The following is a 20,651-nucleotide window of genomic DNA, read 5'->3' as shown; positions in this document are numbered from 1 at the left end:
TCTTCAGTTTGGCAGAATCTGCAGATACTTGTCGTGCATAGGCCTAGTTTAGCCATATGCTTGTTCAATTTGCAGTGTCCTGTGAGGGCCCTAGTCATCATGCATATGTTGTTTTTACTCAATAGCAGTAGTCTATTGGAGTATTTCTTCAAGTAGCCCGATATTAGGGCTTTTGAATGTGTCAATCCTGGCATTTCTTGGCAGTGATTCATTGCTTCTCGATTGGTTATTAATTTGAGATGTCCCAGTTTTAGGCAACGAGGCACACCACAGAAGGGTTCGGGGCCCAGTTGGATGGTTTTTGCCCCTAAATTTGCCAGATGGTCGGCATTCTCATTGCCTTCAATATTTGAATGCCCGGGGACCCATCCCAGTGTAATATTATTTCTGCTTCCTACTTCATTTAGTAGCAGGATACAGTTTCTAATAGGTTTAGGTCGGATTTCGTACTAGTGAAGTGCTAATAAAGAAAGAAAATTGTTTATTTGGTACACTGAATAAATTTTTTTAAAATTTAATTTACATTTTATATTAATAATTACAGTACCAAATAGGTCTCCGCTCAGCATATGTCGTGACGGGGTGCCACGACGCTGGTTTTCAGCGGATACCTTCATATACAATAAACATAATAATAATAATACACATACATACATAAATCCAGGCGGACAACACAGAGTAAATATTTATGACATACTACCATGTATAAATAAACATCAAACATAAACTACATACTGAAACATAAAATAAACATAAGTTCTGGTGACACCAGTAGGCTGACACCTTGCATTACCCCGCTCTGGGAGTGCACACACATCACGACACAGATTTCTGAGTGAGGACAAGTATTTTTTTTTAATTTTTTTTAAAAATCTGCACAGTTAGTAGAGCAGCTTGACTGTCCGAATGAATGTATATATGTATATGTTCTGATTGTTGTAGTAAGGCTTAGGATTACTTCCAGACATCTAATTAAGGCGTAATGAATGGGATAAAGAAGAAGATGGTTGTGGATATCTTAGAAAGATAGGACGTAACGACAACACACAAAGATATCACAAATTTCTAGAAAAAAAATATTTGCCATTAACCCGAAAGAAGAAAGAGTAACATACTCGAATTAGCATTTCCTTTTTTTTCTTTCTTACATACTAGCTGCACCCGCGACTTCGTCCGCGTGGAATTTAACTTTATTTTTCTAATAAAAGTAGCCTAAGTTATTTTCTATTTTCATCAGCTACCTGCCAATAAAAGTCCGCTCCGAAACGCAAAATCGGTCCAGCCATTGCAAAGATTAGCCGGAACAAATAGAAAGACAGACAAAAATTGTAAAATATGTTATTTTGGAATAGAATAGAATAGAATAGAAAATCATTTATTCAAATAAACTTAATTTAAGCACTTTTAAATAGTCATAACAATTTGTTTTTTATCTACCACTCGTTCGGAAAGCTGTCTCATCACAAGAAGAACGAGCAAGAAACTTGTGTGTTGCTCTTTTAAATAATCCTTGTAAGTTTACATTTACAAGTCGAAACGTGTGAATACAAACTACCAACAAATTTTTGGGTCAAATATAAATATGCAATAAGATTAAATCAGTCGTAGTGATAAGAGCAGACCAGTCCCTACAAGTAGCACTCGTTCACGATGAGCCAGCCATCACTGCGCTCGACCATATTTTAGGGAGCCCATTGACCCGGCCCACCACGCCGCCACATGTCTGGACATTTTAGTGAGCATGACTACTCATTCCACACGACCACGTCACAGCTACAAAAATTACTATATGGTAGTTACAGTATTCGCACTTTAAAAGCCGCTACGCTATCATATATCAAGAAAGCAGTATGAAAATTATAACGTTGTGTTTGTTGTTTGGTGTATGTATTGTATTTATATTGATATGCATGTAGTAAAAACGGTTATTTCAATATTACAAACATACACTTCAACTTTATTTGTACGTATAATATAAACTCTACATTTGTTTTAATTTTTTTTTCTTTCTTTATAAATGATAACAGAATGTGCCCAATTTATATATTTATGTTATAGGCGTTACTCCTATTGCAGGTTTATTTATTTTATTTATTTATTTATTTGAGCGACCAACAAGACATACACTATGAGGTTACAATTATTATCACTTGCAAAAAGTTCAGGTATATAGTACTTTTAGCTTAACTTGGGACTAGATGGCGCTGTGTGAATTGTCCTGAGATTATTATTATTATTATTATAGTGTTGACTTAATTACTGGTTGCCACGGCATGCGTAAATGTTTACAGAAGTTTATATATATATACATATTTATCTTTTTATTTTATTTATTCTAGTTATATAAAAATATATATGTATATAGCGATTTTTTTAAATATTATTTATATGTGTACAATTATTAAAATTTTAATTTTAATTTTAACTGTGTTAATGAAACGGGTTTGATTTTGGTTTTCAGGTTGGACAACATCATGGCAATCTTAACTGTGTCCCCCATTGTTCTGAACAAGAGTGTAGTGCTAATCCCAAAACTCTGCCATAAATTCTTTAACCATGACGTATGTCGAATTATCACTAAAATCATACAATTTATGAGTTCGAGATAGTCATTGAAGTGTTATTAAATGATTAAATTTCAATGATATATTGTAAATATAAATTTATCTATAGAGCTGAAGAGTTCTTTGATAGTCTAAATGGACTGAGGCAGGAATCGTTAATTTTGACGATCAAATTCAAATTCAAATTCAAATTCAAAAATCATTTATTCATGTAGGACATTTTAGCCGCTTATGAACGTCAAATTTTTACATTATAATTTTATTTTTTTCCCTACCGTCCAGTTCGGTATATAGATCCAATTGAGAAGAACTGGCAAGAAACTCAATTGACTTTTACTTTTTTTTTGAAGCCAGTTTATTTACAATGTATATTTATATAGGTGTCTATGTCTAACATTAAATGAAAATTCAGTGCATGAACAACTATTGCCATGCACACTCGTCATTCAAGTAATCGTTTAGTGAGTAATAGGCTTTGCTCAGTAAATATGATTTAACAGATGTTTTGAATTTATTTAAGGGTAATTCCAACATATCCTTTGGTATCTTATTGTAAATTTTTATACCTATTCCCATAAAAGACCTATTAACTTTTTCTAAACGATACTTGGGGACAGCAAGTTTGTCTTTAAATCTTGTATTAATATTATGAATATTGCTGTTTTTTGGAAATAAGTCAAGATTTTTATGAACATATAGGATATTTGAATATATAAATTGAGAAGCAATTGGTGAGAATATTTGCCTCTTTGAATTTCTCTCTTAATGAGTCACGACTCTTCATACAGTAGATCGCTCGAACGGCACGTTTTTGTAATATGAATATATTTTTAATATTTTTAATCTCGGTGGTCTAGTGGTTTAGCACACTGCTTTACGTCCGATGGTCGCGGGTTCGATTCCTCGCACGGCACAAACATTTTGTATTCATAAGTATGATTGTTTGTATCGGTCTGGGTGTTTTCCATGTATAATATGTATGTATTTACGAAAAAAAAATATATCTATGTATTTGTATCGGTTGTCTAGTACCCATAACACAAGATTTAGCTAGCTTAACTTAGGACTAGATGGCGATGTGTGAATTCTCCTGAGATTATTATTATTATTAAAAATAAATATTAGACTAAAGATTCCAGCCTCAGATTGAGGGCCTCAATTCCATCGGTTTAATTACGATGGTCGCGGGTTCGATTCGATGTATATCGTGTATATATATCTATATATATATTTAAAAAAGGCATTTTTTTATTGGTTTGTTTGGACTATTGTCAGGTGACTGTAGCACCAGTAGCACTGCGACCTACATAGATCTATTGTGCTCGCCCTTTTCAAAGTTCGCTACCTAGACCCGTCAGGGACAAGAATCTAAGGATATTCTTATGAGCTAGACTGAATCTTATTCACAAATACAACTAATAAACTTCGTTTTTCTTATTGAATTGTCGATTTCTTCCTACCTTCTTTTAAATTGAAAAATGTGGGCAAATATATAAATAAATAACCATGTACAATTAACACAGCGCCACCAAGTCCCACGGTAAGCAGAGCTTGTATTATGGGTACTAGACAACTGACATAAATACTTAGTATTTTTTTTTTGTAAATACATATATAATATACATAGAAAACATTCAGACCGATACAAACATACTCAGGAATACAAATGTTTGCACCGTGCGAGGAATCGAACCTGCAACCATCGGTAGTTAAGCGGTATGCTAAACAGACTACTGAGGACGTTAATACAACAATAATAAAATATTCACGAAAAAACAATGGTTCAAATAAAATGACAGAATCATCCCGTTGAATACCATTAATAATAACCACAGAACAATTCACACAGCGCCATCTAGTTCCAAGCTAAGCAGAATAGGATATAATAGAAAATCATTTATTCAAATAAACTTACATTAAAGCACTTTTGAATAGTCATCACATTTTTCTTAATCTACCGCTCATTCGGAAAACTATCTCATCACAAGAAGAACGAGCAAGAAACTTGCGTGTTTCTCTTTTAAATAATTTTATTCTTACTTTACAATTTAAGATTAAGTGTGAATACAAACTACCGATTAGCATTAATTCAATTAAATAATCAAATAGAAAAAATACTGAACACATAACAAGTGGTTAAACAATTAATAAGAGGATATCAGTCAGAACTAGACAATTGATAAATATTTATATATATTTTTTTGTTAATAATGTATTAACAAAAAAATGTATATAAATATTTCGTGTGAGTGGTGTGAGTGTTTTATATATATATTATGTACATACATACCGATAATCTCACCGATAAATAAATAGAATTAGAAATAATATTTCCATTCAAAGAAACTTTATATAAGCACTTTTGATAAGACTAAGATTTACCACCAATGTGGGTTGCCAGTGATGACTTACGGCACAGAGACGTGGTCGCTAACTATGGGCCTCATGAATAAGCTCAAAGTCACTCAGAGGACGATGGAGATGGCTATGCTCGGAGTTTCTCTGCGTGATCGAATCAGAAATGAGGAGATCCGCAGAAGAACCAGAGTGACCGACATAGCCCGAAGAATTTCAAAACTGAAGTGGCAATGGGCGGGCACATAGCTCGTAGGACAGATAGCCGTTGTGGCAGTAAAGTCCTCGAGTGGCGACCGCGGACCGGAAGACGCAGCGTGGGAAGGCCTCCAGCAAGGTGGACCGATGATCTGGTCAAGATCGCTGGAAGGCATTGGATGCGAGCAGCGCAGGACCTATCGTCGTGGAGATCTTTGGGGGAGGACCTTTGTTCAGCAGTGGACGTCTTCCGGGCTGAGATGATGATGAAGTACTTTTGTCATATATATTTTTTTTTAATTCTACTACTTATTCGGAAAGTAGACTCAGCATATGAACAAAAAATACAAAAATATTTTTGAATCATCAATAACAATTAAACACAAGAGTATATTTGCGTCTGTCAAATATATGATAGTGTGTGTAATGTTTTATTTTATTAATTTAATGTATTTATTATACATAATAAAAATATATACCCTGTTCAAGACAATTTGAACCTAAAATTAATATAAATATTTTATAGTGTATATTTTTTCTTTGTAATGGCAACAATAAACAATTTAAAAAGATATGTATTCAATTCATTATAAAAATGTATTCGACAGAAGGACTTGTATCCATGGTCATGAATAAAGCATTATTAAAAAAAATAAAAAGATTAATTCAAACTGAATTGTCACCCCTTTCTGTTTCTAACCATCAACATATACACTCATACTGTACTCCTGTAAATCAAATATAAAAAATACAGTCCAAATATAATAAAAGCTTATGTTGTTTTATTAATCCAACATACCCCAATAGTTTAGTTAAAGAAGAAGGGCATTCTACACTATAGAGTGCAGAGTGCAGAAGGCGAAATATACGTAATGTAAAAAGGGGTACAAAGTTTTTGTCTTTATAGACTCAGACTCAGCATATAAACAATCATCTATACATATAAACACAATTGGAGTGTCTGTTTGTAATAATGAAATAACCGTTTTTTCCGACATGCATATAAATATATATACCGTACATACACCAAAATAACATTTTTTATAATTTTTGTCTTTCTGTCTGTCGGTCTGTTTGTTCCGGCTAATCTCTGAAATGGCTGGACCGATTTTGATGGAACTTATTTTGGCAGATAGCTGATGTAATAAGGAGTAACTTAGGCTACTTTGATTTTTTTATTTTGAATAATGAAGTTAAATTCCACGCGGATGAAGTCGCGGGAACAGCTAGTATTAAATATAAATGTTTCTACCGTGAGAAGAATCGAACCCGCGATCATCAGAAGGCGGTGTGCCAAACTACTAGACTACCAAAGCCGTCAAAAAAATTAAAAAATAATATATTACTCACAAGAAACAACACGCTCACTCACAACACAACGCGTTCAAATGTATTTGAATTAATTAAAATAGACGACTATTGCGCCGTGATAGCGTGACAGAACTGATATGGGACATACATATACACTTGTAGGTACGGTTCGATGTTCGTATGCAAACCGCTCTAGTAATATTGATGCTGCTTCGTAATCTTATCTGTTCGTATGACTCACTAGCTGACACATGCAACTTCGTCCGCGTTTTATTAAAATCAATAAAATTACTAAAATCAATATATCATCAAAAATTTCTTAAGATATCTGCTGTGGACTTCATAGCTTATTGCTGGCCAGTTAAAAGCCACTTTTTTACCTTTAAAAAGAATGTGTACAATTTGTCTATTAAATCTTCTACCAAGCTATCATCAAAAATTTCCTAAGATATCTGTTGTGGACTTCATAGCTTATTGCTGGTCAGTTTAAAGCCACTTTTTTACCTTTATACAGAATGTATATAATTTGATTTGTTAATTTTGTGACATAAGAAAAATATACGATTATATTTTACTCTTTTTTGCATCGATTCATTTTATATAGTTATAGAGTAGATGCAATAGCTTTATGCACATAAAGGACCGACATACAAACATATCCACGACAATATCACTTTCTCTCCCACTAAAAATCTTTCTCTATGTTTTGTTCTGTTATACATGTATAGATATATATATATATATATATACTAACTGTCCCGGCAAACGTTGTTTTGCCATATAAATTAAAATCGCTATTAAAAATTAGGGGTTTATGCTAGAATTAGAATTTAGGGTTGTACGTATTTTGCAATCCTAAATAATAATAAAATGAAAATAAAACAATATGTCCAAAAAATAAAAAATACATATTTAGGGGTGGATATCTCTTAACCACTTAGGGGTAATAGTAATAGTAGCCGATTCTCAGACCTACTGAATATGCATATAAAATTTCATAAAAAATCGATCAAGCCGTTTGGGAGGAGTATGGTAACTAATATTGTGACACGAGAATTTTATATATAATATTATATATATATATATTCATGCATGTGTCTGTTATTTTATTTATGTATTTATTATATATATGTAGATACTAGCTGTTCCGGCAAACGTAGTGTTGCCTTAAAATAAAAAAAAAATTAGGGCTGGACTACCTCTAACATTTAGGGGGATGAAAAATAGATGTTGGCCGATTCTCAGACCTACTCAATATGCTCACAAAATTTCATGAGAATCGCCAAAGCCGTTTCGGAGGAGTGTGGGAACGAAAACTGTGACACGAGAATTTTATATATAAAGTAGAATAATTACTTCCACAGACCGTGATGCACAGACATACTTAATAGTCATTTAAAGTTTTGCAGTTGTGTATAAACAATTAGTGTACATAATTGTAAATGCAATCCAGATATACAGTTTGAAATATAAGTACTAAATTAATAGTTACTATTAATTCATATATATCCCCAGCTGACTGGAGCTTGTTGTAGTATCTTTATTTATTTATACAAATAGAAATAATCTTTATTCAAATAAACTTAATATAAGCACTTTTGAATAGTCATATTTTGATTCTACCAATCATTCGGAATGCAGATTCATCACAAGAATAATGAGCAAGAAACTTGAGTGTTGCTCTGTACATTCTTTGTATATACTACATTGAATCAATTAACAGAGTAATAGGGTACAAAAGGCAGTCTTATCGCGTATGTAATGTCTTCCAGACAGCCTTTGGGTAGAGGAGAAAAAATAAAAGATATATATCTTTTATAGAGGAGGAGTTTGATGCGGTTTTTTAATAGATAGAGTGCTTCACGAGGAAGGTTTATATATATTATACATGTACACCCGCGCGAAGCCGGGGCGAGCTAGTAATGTAATAAAAAGAAAGTAATAGTTAAATAATTGTAATAAACTTTAAATGTCGTTTCTTTGTTTATACTAAACAAAGAAAGAAGACATGAAAATATCATTATATATGTATTTACTTACATATATAATAACATGCAATTTTCGTAATAACGTTTGTCTGCAGGTGACATTTCCTATTTCCCATCAGTACACTGTGGGTTTCACACAATTGACGACCTCGGTGGTCTAGCGGTTTAGCACACCTCTTTACGTCCGATGGTCGCGGGTTCGATTCCTCGCACGGCACAAACATTTGTATTCATGAGAATGATTGTTTGTATCGGTCTGGGTGTTTTCTATGTATAATATGTATTTACGAAAAAAAAACCTATGTATTTCTATCAGTTATCTAGTACCCATAACACAAGCTTTAGCTAGCTTAATTTGGGTCTAGATGGCGCTGTGTGAATTATCCTGAGATTATTATTATTATATACTGTTTTAAACTTGACGTGGTCATTATTTATACGTATAATTAGTAAAAATCACGGGATCTTACCACGTTTTATATTTACTTGCTGAGTTCCCGATATTTCGGCAGTGTTTCGACCACCATGATCACGGGTAAACTGATTGTACAGTTTTACAGTAAATAAATATAAAACGTAAGATCCCGTGATTTTTACTAATTATACGATTATTATTATTATTATAATTCGTATAAAAAATGACACAATTTGCCCTTGACACTGTCGTAAATATAGTACTATTTCCAGAGTTGATTAGCAATGCTTGTTTTTGTTTGATCTTAAAATAAATTGGGTACCTTTGTGTACTTTCAAATGGATATTTAGATCCTATATTTTTTTTATGGATGATATTGGAATGGTGCACCCGCCTGCGCTAACAGTTTACGCTGGCGGGGCACCAGTGGAGGATGATAAGATGAACATGAGGTCAGGTCAGTTAGCCCATCGTGATAAATTCACCAAGATTTATCAAGGTGATTTCCAGGGGAACCGCGTGGAGGTCAACCTGACATCCATTGCTAGCAATAAAATCATCAGTCCACATTACTAACAATCCCCTTTTCCCCCTATTTATGGATATTATAATATGAGAATAGCTCTTCTGTTTGTCTGTTTGTTTAAACTCGCTCGCTACACTGTATCAACTATATCTATGTATGTCTGGTCATAGCTTATCAATTTGTCAATTAAAAAGATGACGTCACGATTGACACTTGTTAGTTTATATGTGGTTTCTTCATGTATTATTATATAAATTATTTATATTCTTAACCGGGTCTTAACACGAACTAATTTTATGGGAAATAAACGTATTTACCTCTCGTGACGTTTCGACTAGGTTGCACTAGCCGTGGTCACGAGCTGACTAGAGTAACAGAGATGTCAATGTAAAAAATAACTATTATTGTATAGTTGACGTGGTGTAGTGGTTGAATCTTTCGTATTTACAGTTCAATTCCCGTAAAATACAAATATTGAAAGTATGCGAGTATTTCTATCAGTTGTAACGTATTTTGATAAGTACATTATTCACAAATTACAGACACATAGTAAAATCAAGAGTAAGAAAAAATTATAAAAGAGTTATGGAAAATGGCTGAAAGTGGTCGATACTGAGTGACCTATACTACAAATATAGATTTTCGGCCATGTCGTCAATCATAAATAGTGTATGTTATATATGTAATTAATTGTAAAATTAAATTTAAATAAATATTAATTGTATATGTCACTAGCTGTCCCGGAAAACGTTGTTTTGCCATATAATTTAATAACGCTATAAAAAAATAGGGGTTGATGATAGAAGGGTGAAAATTTAGGATTGTATGTATTTTTGTATGTTGTATCATAAAAAAATAGATACTAAGAATTTTGTCTAAAAAAAATAAAAATAAAAATTTTGGGGTGGACTACCCTAACATTTAGGTAGATGAAAAATAGATTTTGGCCGATTCTCAGACATACTCAATACGCTCACAAAATTTCATGAGAAACGGTCAAGCCGTTTCGGAGGAGTATGGGAACGAAAACTGTGACACGAGAATTTTATATATAAGATATATGTATATGTTTCAGGAACATTATATATGTCATATTATGGTTCTCAAGAAATGTTTTTCGTTCTTTCTATGCCAAAATTTATTTTGATTTCGACTTTGAATTGGCAACCAATTAATCCATATTCTGCCAGTTATAATTACATAAAAATCGTCATTTAAAAGTAAACTATAGAATACTATACATATGTTACACTTAACATAGGATTGTGGGGGGAAAGTGGGGGGAATTATTAGTAATGTGGACTGATGATCTTATTTCTAGCAGGTCCATACCGTACCATGTCAGGTTGACCTCCACGCGGTTCCCCCTGGATACCGTCGTGATAAATTTGTCATGAGGGGCTAATAACCTGATCTCATGTTCATCTTATCATCCTCCACTGGTGCCCCGCCAACGAAGACCTGCAGGCGGGTGCACAAACAGTTTACGCTGGCAGGCACTAGTGCTGGATGAGGTCAGGTCAGCCCATCGTGACAAATTCACCAGGAATTCATAATGTACTATATGATTCCGTAAACATATTAATATAATATATTATTTAAGTAATGAAATGGCCTTCAGCTGAATAAATGAAAGAAAAAAACTAATATCAATCACAGATCTATCGACTCGCATATATGTAATCTGTTATATTTTTTCCGCTAAAGTAAACAGAGTCATCCGGTACAAGTGTTTATATTGGCTCTTTGTTGTATAAGTAATCTATTTAAAAATAATGATGCCACTAAGCAAGTCTATATACATGTTTTGTTATAAAGGTTTAGTCTTAATATTTTAAATTAAGAAAGACACTTATATCAATCTTTTTAATTGAACCTTTTGTAATGACTTAACACAGTTAATCTCTATTTTATTTTAGTTAGTAACGAATGGCGGTGTTTTTTTTTATACCACTTAGGTGGCAAACAAGCATACGGCTCATCTGATGCTAAACGGTTACCGTAGCCTATGGACGCATGAAACACCAGGGGTGTCACATACGCGTTGCCGACCCTTATATACCCTTCTTGAAAAACCACATGCTGTAGTCTCTCGAGAAAACCTCGGCAGGTAGTTCATTCCACAATCTAAGTGTACGTGGGAGGAAGCTCTTCTGAAACCGCACTGTCCGAGACCACTTAGGTTCCAGCGTGTGGGGATGAATTCCCTGTCGATGTATAGTATACAACTAGCTTTTACCCGCGACTTCGGTCGCATTGAATCATTACTGGCTGCTAGATGGCGCTGAAGTAGCAAAATGTTTATATTTTCTTTCTTTTGCTTTTTATAAAACGTATTTGTTTATTTTTAAATAAAAAGTATCCTATGTTCATTCTGATACCTCCAAGAACATGTGTATAAAATTTCATGATGATCAGTTCAGTAGTTTCTGCTTGAAAGTGTAACAAACATCCCTACTTTCATATTTATAATATTGGTAAGGTATTCGTCATTTAAATAAAAATTAAGTAGAGCTGCTATTACGACAAAAAAATTAATTAGTCGTAATTCCAGCTCTGCTTACTTAGGGACTAATTTGAATTGATAAAACTTTATTTATTTCACAGTAATTGGATGTTTCTTTCTGCAATAGATATGGTAATAATTACACCCTCGTGGAGAATTATCTTGAACTACGTCACAGACCGTCACAGATAATAAATAACATGTTTTTCAGTTACTTTGAACTATTGTTAAAAATAACTATGACGCATATTAAAAAAAAATATTATAGTATAATAACTGCGCTGAACCCAATTGATGGGATGAAGGCAAGGTAATGGTGATGAGTATAATAACTAACTATGGTAAATACTGCCATATATTTGAACCTATGTGATTTGAACCTGTTTTATAAAAAATGTTATTATGGTATATGTACCGTAATTTTATTCATATGCATGTAGTAAAAAACGGTTATTTCAATATTACAAACAGACACTTCAATTTTTTTTTAGGTCAAAATCGGTCCAGTATAATTACAATTTTTTTTAGGTCAAAATTGGTCCAGTACAAATAAAAGTCTTACCTTACAGAAAGAGAGTCTGTTGTTGTAATAAGTGGCTACACATCTGATCCCTTTTTGGCTACCTCCCTCACTCTTCACTCTTCAATGTTTTCATTAATGACGTGGTAAAAAGTTTTCATCATTCGAAATGCTATCTTTTTGCTGATGATCTCAAAGTAATGAAAAAAATTCGGTCTACTGCAAATAATGATCTACTCCAAGCAGATTTGGATAGGTTGGTTGATTGCTGTGAGCATAATGGTATGGAGCTTAATATTGATGACGATGATGATGACGACCTCGGTGGTCTAGCGGTCTAGCACACCGCTTTACGACCGATGGTCGCCGGTTCCATTCCTCGCACAGCTCAAACATTTGTATTCATGAGTATGACTGTATCGGTCTGGGTGTTTTTTATATATAATGTGTATGTATTTACGGAAAAAAATATCTATGTATTTGTATCAGTTGTCTAGTACACATAACACAAGCTTTAGCTAGCTTAACATGTGTCTAGATGGCGCTGTGTGAATTGTCCTGAGATTATTATTATATTCGGTTGTAAGGTCCGGTCGGCGGTGTGCTAGGCCGCTAGACCACCGAGGTCATCCTGAGATTATTATTTTTGATTAGTGTTGCTATGTTCAGTTTAGTAGGAAAACAGATATAAATACATACATATATAATATAAATGGAACTGATCTTAAAAATGTGAGCTCTATCAGGAATTTGGGTATTGTTCTTGACTATAAATCAAGATTCAATGTTAAATAGGTCCAGCCATTTCACTGATTAACCGGAACAAACAGACAGACAAAAATTGTAAAAAATGTTATTTTAGTGTATGTATCGTATTTATATTCAAATGCATGTAGTAAAAAATGGTAATTTCAATATTACAAACAGATTATTTATACCATGTATAGATATAAAAAATAGTTCTAACATTAATATGAATAATTTAATAGAAATCTAAATATAGACTGTTTTTATCGATATAGTTATAGCCAAAAAATAATAAATTCTGGGAACATTTAAATTTATAATTGATTACGCGTGTCGATTGGCTTTGTAATCGTTTTATATGATTTAGCAATTGCAGTATCATTAATCGACTTTTTGTCCACAATTGTTCAGGTATTGATATTTCCGTATACAATTTTTTAGATACAATAATAAAATAATACATCTTCATAATTATTATCCTGATTTATTATAGGGTTATGAACACTAATATTGACAAAATGACAATAGCATATGCTGGTGGTAAAATAGCCACTCTATCTCATCTCTTCCAAATTTGAATTTAAAAATGAATCTTTATTATTGTAAACACTGTTCGAAAAGAATATAAGCTGAGTTTCTAGTCAGTTCTTCTCATCTCGAAAGCACTTCGAACTGACGGTAGATTTGACATATCATAGGAGTCTGTAATAGACCTACACGAATAAAGATATTTTGATTTGATTTGAGATGGGGCAAACAGAGGTTGTGTATGTTTTAAATGCCAGTCTACCGCCGCTTTCCAGAGAAATTTTAGTTTGTTATCAGTGTTTACATTACCAGAGAGTCGTTCAGAAATATATATTATATAATTAATAATTATATCATAATTTTTGGTGTCGGCTAAATTCAAACTCACGCACTTGATATCTAAGTTCGGGTAATAATAGATCCTAGTTGAGTTTCTCGACAATTCTCAATTGAAGTCTCAAATCGAGCTGGATGTTAGGAATTGTAATAAACAGAGACATATAAACGTGTATTAAAATGAATTAATGAACAACAGAGTGAATAAATTAAGGTGTGCCTTAAATTTTTGGAAGCTCCAAAAACGCCTCCACTATGCCTATAAGGAGCAGGGCATTGTCGACTACATGTGGACCAGGAGTAACCTGACATTGAGAGTGACGCAGCTGGAATTGAGTGTTAACGCGAGTTCCAAGGCATTTGTGGCTTGAGTCCCCACCAGCACGCTGACCATCTACCTGAAAGAGGACTACTGGCCGAAGGGTGTGATGTATCGGCGGTATCGTGGCAGATTGCCGTCATCAGTCCCGTGACCACACAGACAATTTTATTTATATTAATTACCTGAATAACAGTCTCAATTAAATATATAAATCTTATATGTATATATAAAATTCTCGTGTCACCATTTTAGTTACCATACGCCTCCGAAACGGGTTGACCGATTTTTATGAAATTCAGGTCTGAGAATCGGCTACTATCTATTTTTCATACTCCTAAGTGATAAGGGGTGTCCACCCCAAAACTTTTAATTTTATTTTTTCGACAAAATATTTATTTTTTTATAATGTGTCATTAAAAAATACATACAACTCACAACTCTCAATCATACTCAAAATTTCACCCTTCTATAACAAACCCCTATTTTAATAGTGATTTTAATTTATATGTCAAAACAACGTTTGCGTTATGCCAAAACAAGCTAAATAAATCTTGCTACTACTCGACGCTATCTACAAACTGTAAAAATACCCCGAAATTGTTACACGTACACAAAATGCAATTGTATGACAGTGTACTAATAAATGTAACATAGGAAGTGATTGTTATCTACCTACTTACTTAAAAAACCAATCTTTTGTATGGTGACCTTGTGTTTTTTTACAACTAGGCACCTGCAGCCGGTCATTAAACTTATTAAAACGTCACGTTTTAGACGAATTACTAATATTATGTTTATTACCTAATGATTGTGTAATCAATACATATTTGTCTAATGAGTCGCATATTTTTTTAACTATTACCATCCCGCAGCGTTGCTTGCCTGAATTTATTAGGCACATTGATTGAAGTAGAAAAAGTATAATCCGTCACATTTAAAATAATTATTGTTGCTAAGTAACAGTTTGTATGTAACGTGCAACTGCAATCGGAACGAAGTAAATTATTATAGGTCCAACAGAAATTATTAGTATTTTAACAGATTTAATTTTGGATATGTTTTTTGCTAGTAGTTCTATTGTTTACTCTTCTGTATATTGTTTTATATTATGTATGTTATTTAAATGTAGAGATGTAGAATGTCTTAAATGTAATGGATTAAGGGACCGTATTAGGCACATTGATTGAAGTAGAAATAGTATAATCCATCACATTTAAAATAATTATTGTTGCTAAGTAACAGTTTGTATGTAATGTGCAACTGCAATTGGAACGAAGTAAATTATATTTACTACTATATATGTAATCCATTCAATATCTCTATCAGAATTCGAGTAAAAAGTATCTGGTACGTGATGATACGGCTCGAATGCTCAGATGGTAGGTGATGTTGGCTTCAGCAGATTACGGGTTGTAGAAATGATAGATTTGCTTATAGTCTTCAATTTAATAGGTAAATGCTGTGATAAGTTACATTTTGGTGGAGTGAACAAAAGTACGTTAGATCGATCGGTTGATATTTTAAGTCTGTACGTTATGTTGAGTATTTAAATTGGATGGGTGTGCGCTCCAATCAGAACGCTCTCTTTGTATTGCGTTTTGTTACTGCTTGGTACGCGACAGTATCATTTAAAGAAATGGTACAATTGAGTTTCTTGCCAGTTCGTCTCAATTCGATCTATATACTGAACTGGACGGTAGTGAAAAAAATAAAATTATATTGTAAAAAATTTGACGTTCATAAGCGGCTAAAATGACCTACTAAAATGAATAGGGTTACCAACCATACTTTATAATAACATATCCTACTTTATTTTTAGTAATTATACTTTATATTTCTACATAAAGTATGCAAAAATACTTTATTTTCAACCTTTACTATAATGCGTGAAACAAAATATTCATTTTGGGTACTTAACGGTTTATAATTACTGAACGAAATGTTAGATGTCGTATTTGTTAAAAGCAAAGTTTAAAATGCAAAAAAAAAAATTAGACATATACTTTATTTTTCCTAATATTTTTTTTCCTATCCAAACCAGTTTATACGTTTTTATTATCAAAAAAAATTGGCAACCCTATACATGAATAATTAATTTTTTAATTTGAATTTGAATTTATCTAGTCTCTAATATATAAAATTCTCTGAAATTTTGTGTATATACATCTGTAGGTCTGAGAATAGGTGTTAATTCAAAATTACAAATAGACACATTAATTTTATTTATAATAATAATCTCAGGACAATTCACACAGCGCCATCCATCCCATATTAAACTAGCTAAAGCATGTGTTATGGGTATTAGATAACTAATACAAATACATAGATACATTTTTTCGTAAATACATACATATTATACATAGAAAACACTCAGAATGATACAAACGTCATATAAAAGTTTGTACCGTGGGAGAAATCGAACCCGCGACCATCGGAAGTAAAGGGGGTGTGCGAAACCACAACACCACCGAGGCCATCGTTTGTATATTTATTAGTATAGATATTAAAATCCCCTCCGATCGATCCCCCGTCCAATTCAAACGGGGATCGAAATTACGACGACCTGAGGCGAGATTCGAACCCCTAGAGATGCCCTCAAACTAAAGTTGTATCCGTCAGGCGGGAGTTGGCCTTCAGCCGTTTCATAAATTCACTCCACGTGATTGGAGTGCCATCTGCACTCGCCTCCTATCGTCCGGTGAAGCTGTAAAGGCCAGCTGCGGCCGAAATCACTAGAGTGGTCCGAAGCTGTAAAGGCCAGCTGTCGCCGAAATCACTAGAGTGGTCCCGTGCAATAGAATAGAATAGAATAGAAAATCATTTATTCAAATAAACTTACATTGAAGCACTTTTGAATAGTCATTGCATTTTTTTTAATCTACCGCTCGTTCGGAAAGCTGAAACATCTCTCATCACAAGAAGAACTTGCTTGTTGCTCTTTTAAATAATTTTATTATTACTTTACATTTTTAAGTTTAAGTGTGTGAATACCAACCACCAATTAGCACTAATTCAATTAAATACTCAAATAGAAAAAATATTGAATATATAACCAACTGGTTAAACAATTAATAAGAGGAAATCAGTCATAGTGATTAGAGCAGACCAGTCCCTACAAGCAGCAACCGTTCACGAGTATGACTGATGAGCCAGCCATCACTGCGCTCGACCATATTTTAGAGAGCCCAATGACCCGGCCCACCGCCACAAGTCTGGACATTTTAATGAGCATGACTACTCAAAACACTAGACCACGTCAAAGTTACTTACAATTGCTAATCTAAGTTAAACATCCCATATAAGATATCTCAACAAGTAAGTCCATTAACATGGCTAGCTCTAGCTTATTTCGGGTTCACAGTAAACTCGTCATGTAAGTAAACCGGTGGCTCTAATACCAGTTAAGTTGGTTATAAAAATATACTATTTATAAAAAGGGCATATAATGTTAAGAAGGCTGTAGTGGAAAATTTTTAGTCGTTTGTTATTTATAAAACTGGATTAGCGAACAAGATGGGCCACCTGTTGGCAACTGGTGACCACTGACCATCATAACAATAATCTATACATATAAATAAAATTGGAGTCTGTTTATAATATTGCAATAAGCGTTTTTTATGTAGTGAAGGGAGTCGTAAGTTTGCGATTTTACTCGTATTATATGAAACTATTGTCAGGACTCAGATTAACAAATCTAGGTTGCTTCTACGTATATAGTTAGACTTCCTTTTAATAAATTTTTCGATATAAAACATTCATCATTACAAGCCATTGTGGTATCATATTTAATTTTAATGACATTAATATCATCCTATATCTATACATATATAAAATTGTAGTGTCTGTTTGTAATATTGAAATAACCGTTTTTACTACATGCATGTGAATATAAATACGGTACATACACCAATATAACATTTTTTATAATTTTTGCCTGTCTGTTTGTTCCGGCTAATCTCTAAAATGGCTGGACCTATTTTGGGGGATACGGGACTTTTATTGGCAGGTAGCTGATGTAATAAGGAGTAAGTTATGCTACTTTTATATCAGAAAAATAAAGTTAATTACCATGCAATTATAAATTACATGTGAATTTATCACGATAGGCTAACTGACCTGAACTTATGCTCATATTATCACCCTCTACTGGTGCCCTGCCAGCGTAGACCGTTAGCGCAGGCGGGTGCACCATTTCATTATCACATATAAAAAATATATAAGCCCAGATATTATACAAACTAACAAAACATATTACACTATATCTATTTATATCTACACTCTGCTATTTCTGTGTTGCCCTGAAACGAAATTCATTATCGCTTTCAGAGGTCAGCAATGTGACACAGAAAAACAAACCTTATCATGTGTCTGGTGTAGTTGTTTTTACATTGTATTGAATGTGATATTTGGTGACATAATACTAGGATATCATTTCCGCGATTCAGTTCTATTGTCAGTGATAATAAAATGCATTTTATAGATTACTAGCTGTACACGCGACTTCGTCCGCGTGGAATATAACTTTATTTTTCTAAAATAAAAGTAGCCTAAATTACTCCTTATTACATGCCTGACTGTCTGTCGGTCTTTGTTCCGGCTAATCTCTGAAATGGCTTGACCGATTTTGACGGGACTTTTTTGGCTGATGTAATAAGGAGTAACTTAGGCTACTTTTATTTTAGAAGAAAAAATCATTTATACTTAAGAGCAACGCTCTTGTCGGTGGAGCTCTTGCCACTTTCTACGATCTTCCATCATACTCTTTAAGCGTTGATATGACATGAGTCCAATTCTGTCTTTAATTTGCTTGATGTAGCTGTGCCTTGGTCTTCCTCTCCATCTCTTTCCTTCTATCTCTCCCTCAATAATTACTTTCATAAATTCATCATGCCGTATCAAGTGCCCCAACATTTCCTCTTCTACTTTCTATAGCATTCAATATCTGCCTTTTTTCTTTCACCCTGTACAATATTTCTTCATTTCTTACTTTATCTTTCCAGCTAATTCTTTATAATCTAATCTATATACCATGGATATAAAAAACATATATAAACATTTTTATAAAATACATAACATGTAAAAAACCCAGACCAATACAAACAATTGTACTCATTAACACAATATTTAATGTTTGTATTGTATGGTAATGGAACCTACAACTATCCAATGATGGGGCAATGTGACAACAGCTATACTCAAGGTTAGCAAATAAAAATTTCAATTATAATATATGTATGTACAATAATAATCAAATGTAAACCGCCATAGACACAAAAACACTGGAATTTTAATCATTTTTTTATTTTATTTATTAACTAGCTGGACGCGCGACTTCGTCCGCGTGAAATTTAACTTTATTTTTCTAAAATAAAAGTAGCCAAGTTACTCTTTATTACATCAGCTACCTGCTAAAAAAAGTCTCGTCAAAATCGGTCCAGCCATTTCAGAGATTAGGCGGAATAAACAGACAGGCAGCTAAATTGTAAAAAATGTTATTATGGCGTATGTACCGTATTTATATTTATATGCATGAAGTAAAAAACGTTTATTTCATTATTACAAACAGACACTCCAATTTCATTTATATGTATAGATGTATAGATAATTCTTTATTGCACCAATATTAAAAGCAGATACATATATATGTATATATAGCGATACATAAATGAAAGACAGAATGCGTTCTTATCGCTAATGCAATCTCTTCCAGATAACCTTAATAAAGAAAGTATTAATAAAAATAAATTAAGCGGCACATGAGTGGAAAAAAGATAACAAAATTAAAATAAAAAACATTAAAAAAACAAGTATATACACATATGTAGGTAAATAAAATTAAGCGTACAGTTGTACACCAGAATGGATTTAAATAGTAATCTACACTAAAATAAACTATTAATATACAACTAAATATAAATATACACATACATATAAATATTATATAAATAACGCTATGTTTTCTAATTCATAAATAAACATAACAATGTACTGTATGTACTTACCTACATGTAAATTCCAATATTTAGAATTTAATTTATCCAAACTCAGGACCACTTTAAAGAAATAACTAATATGAAAACGTAACTATTATTAAAAGAAATGACTAATATAAAACTCGTACCTATTATTAAAAGAAATAACTAATATGAACACGTAACTATTAGTAAAAGAAATAACTAATATGAAACCGTAACTATTATTAAAATAAATAACTAATATTTTTCACGAAACTTATTAGACACAACACTAGCACAAAAAGTAACGGTAAATACACATCAAATCCGTATAGCACTTCACTAGTTTCTCTACCATAGACACATCGACAGATGACTACT

The 20,651-nt window shown here is 32.8% G+C and overlaps 1 protein-coding gene across 2 annotated transcripts in view; it reads right to left on the bottom strand.

The window, feature by feature from the left end:
* Positions 1-20,651, bottom strand: part of LOC131842675 (facilitated trehalose transporter Tret1-2 homolog) — a 34,301-nt gene extending 13,650 nt beyond the window's left edge. Inside the window, exons 1-2 of one of the 2 annotated variants that reach the window (XM_059191247.1) lie at positions 20,438-20,651; positions 12,426-12,651 (exon numbers count right to left, since the gene is read on the bottom strand). The gene's annotated coding sequence lies outside the window, so the exon portion shown is untranslated. The remainder of the gene's footprint in view (positions 1-12,425; positions 12,652-20,437) is intronic. The other variant, XM_059191248.1, reaches the window with a different exon arrangement.

The sequence above is a fragment of the Achroia grisella genome, unplaced genomic scaffold, assembly GCF_030625045.1.
Source record: "Achroia grisella isolate CSIRO2021 unplaced genomic scaffold, CSIRO_AGI_Agris_v1 utg241, whole genome shotgun sequence".
Taxonomy (NCBI): domain Eukaryota; kingdom Metazoa; phylum Arthropoda; class Insecta; order Lepidoptera; family Pyralidae; genus Achroia; species Achroia grisella.
The sequence above is the reverse complement of the archived record's forward strand: the minus strand, read 5'-3'. Positions and strand labels throughout refer to the sequence as shown.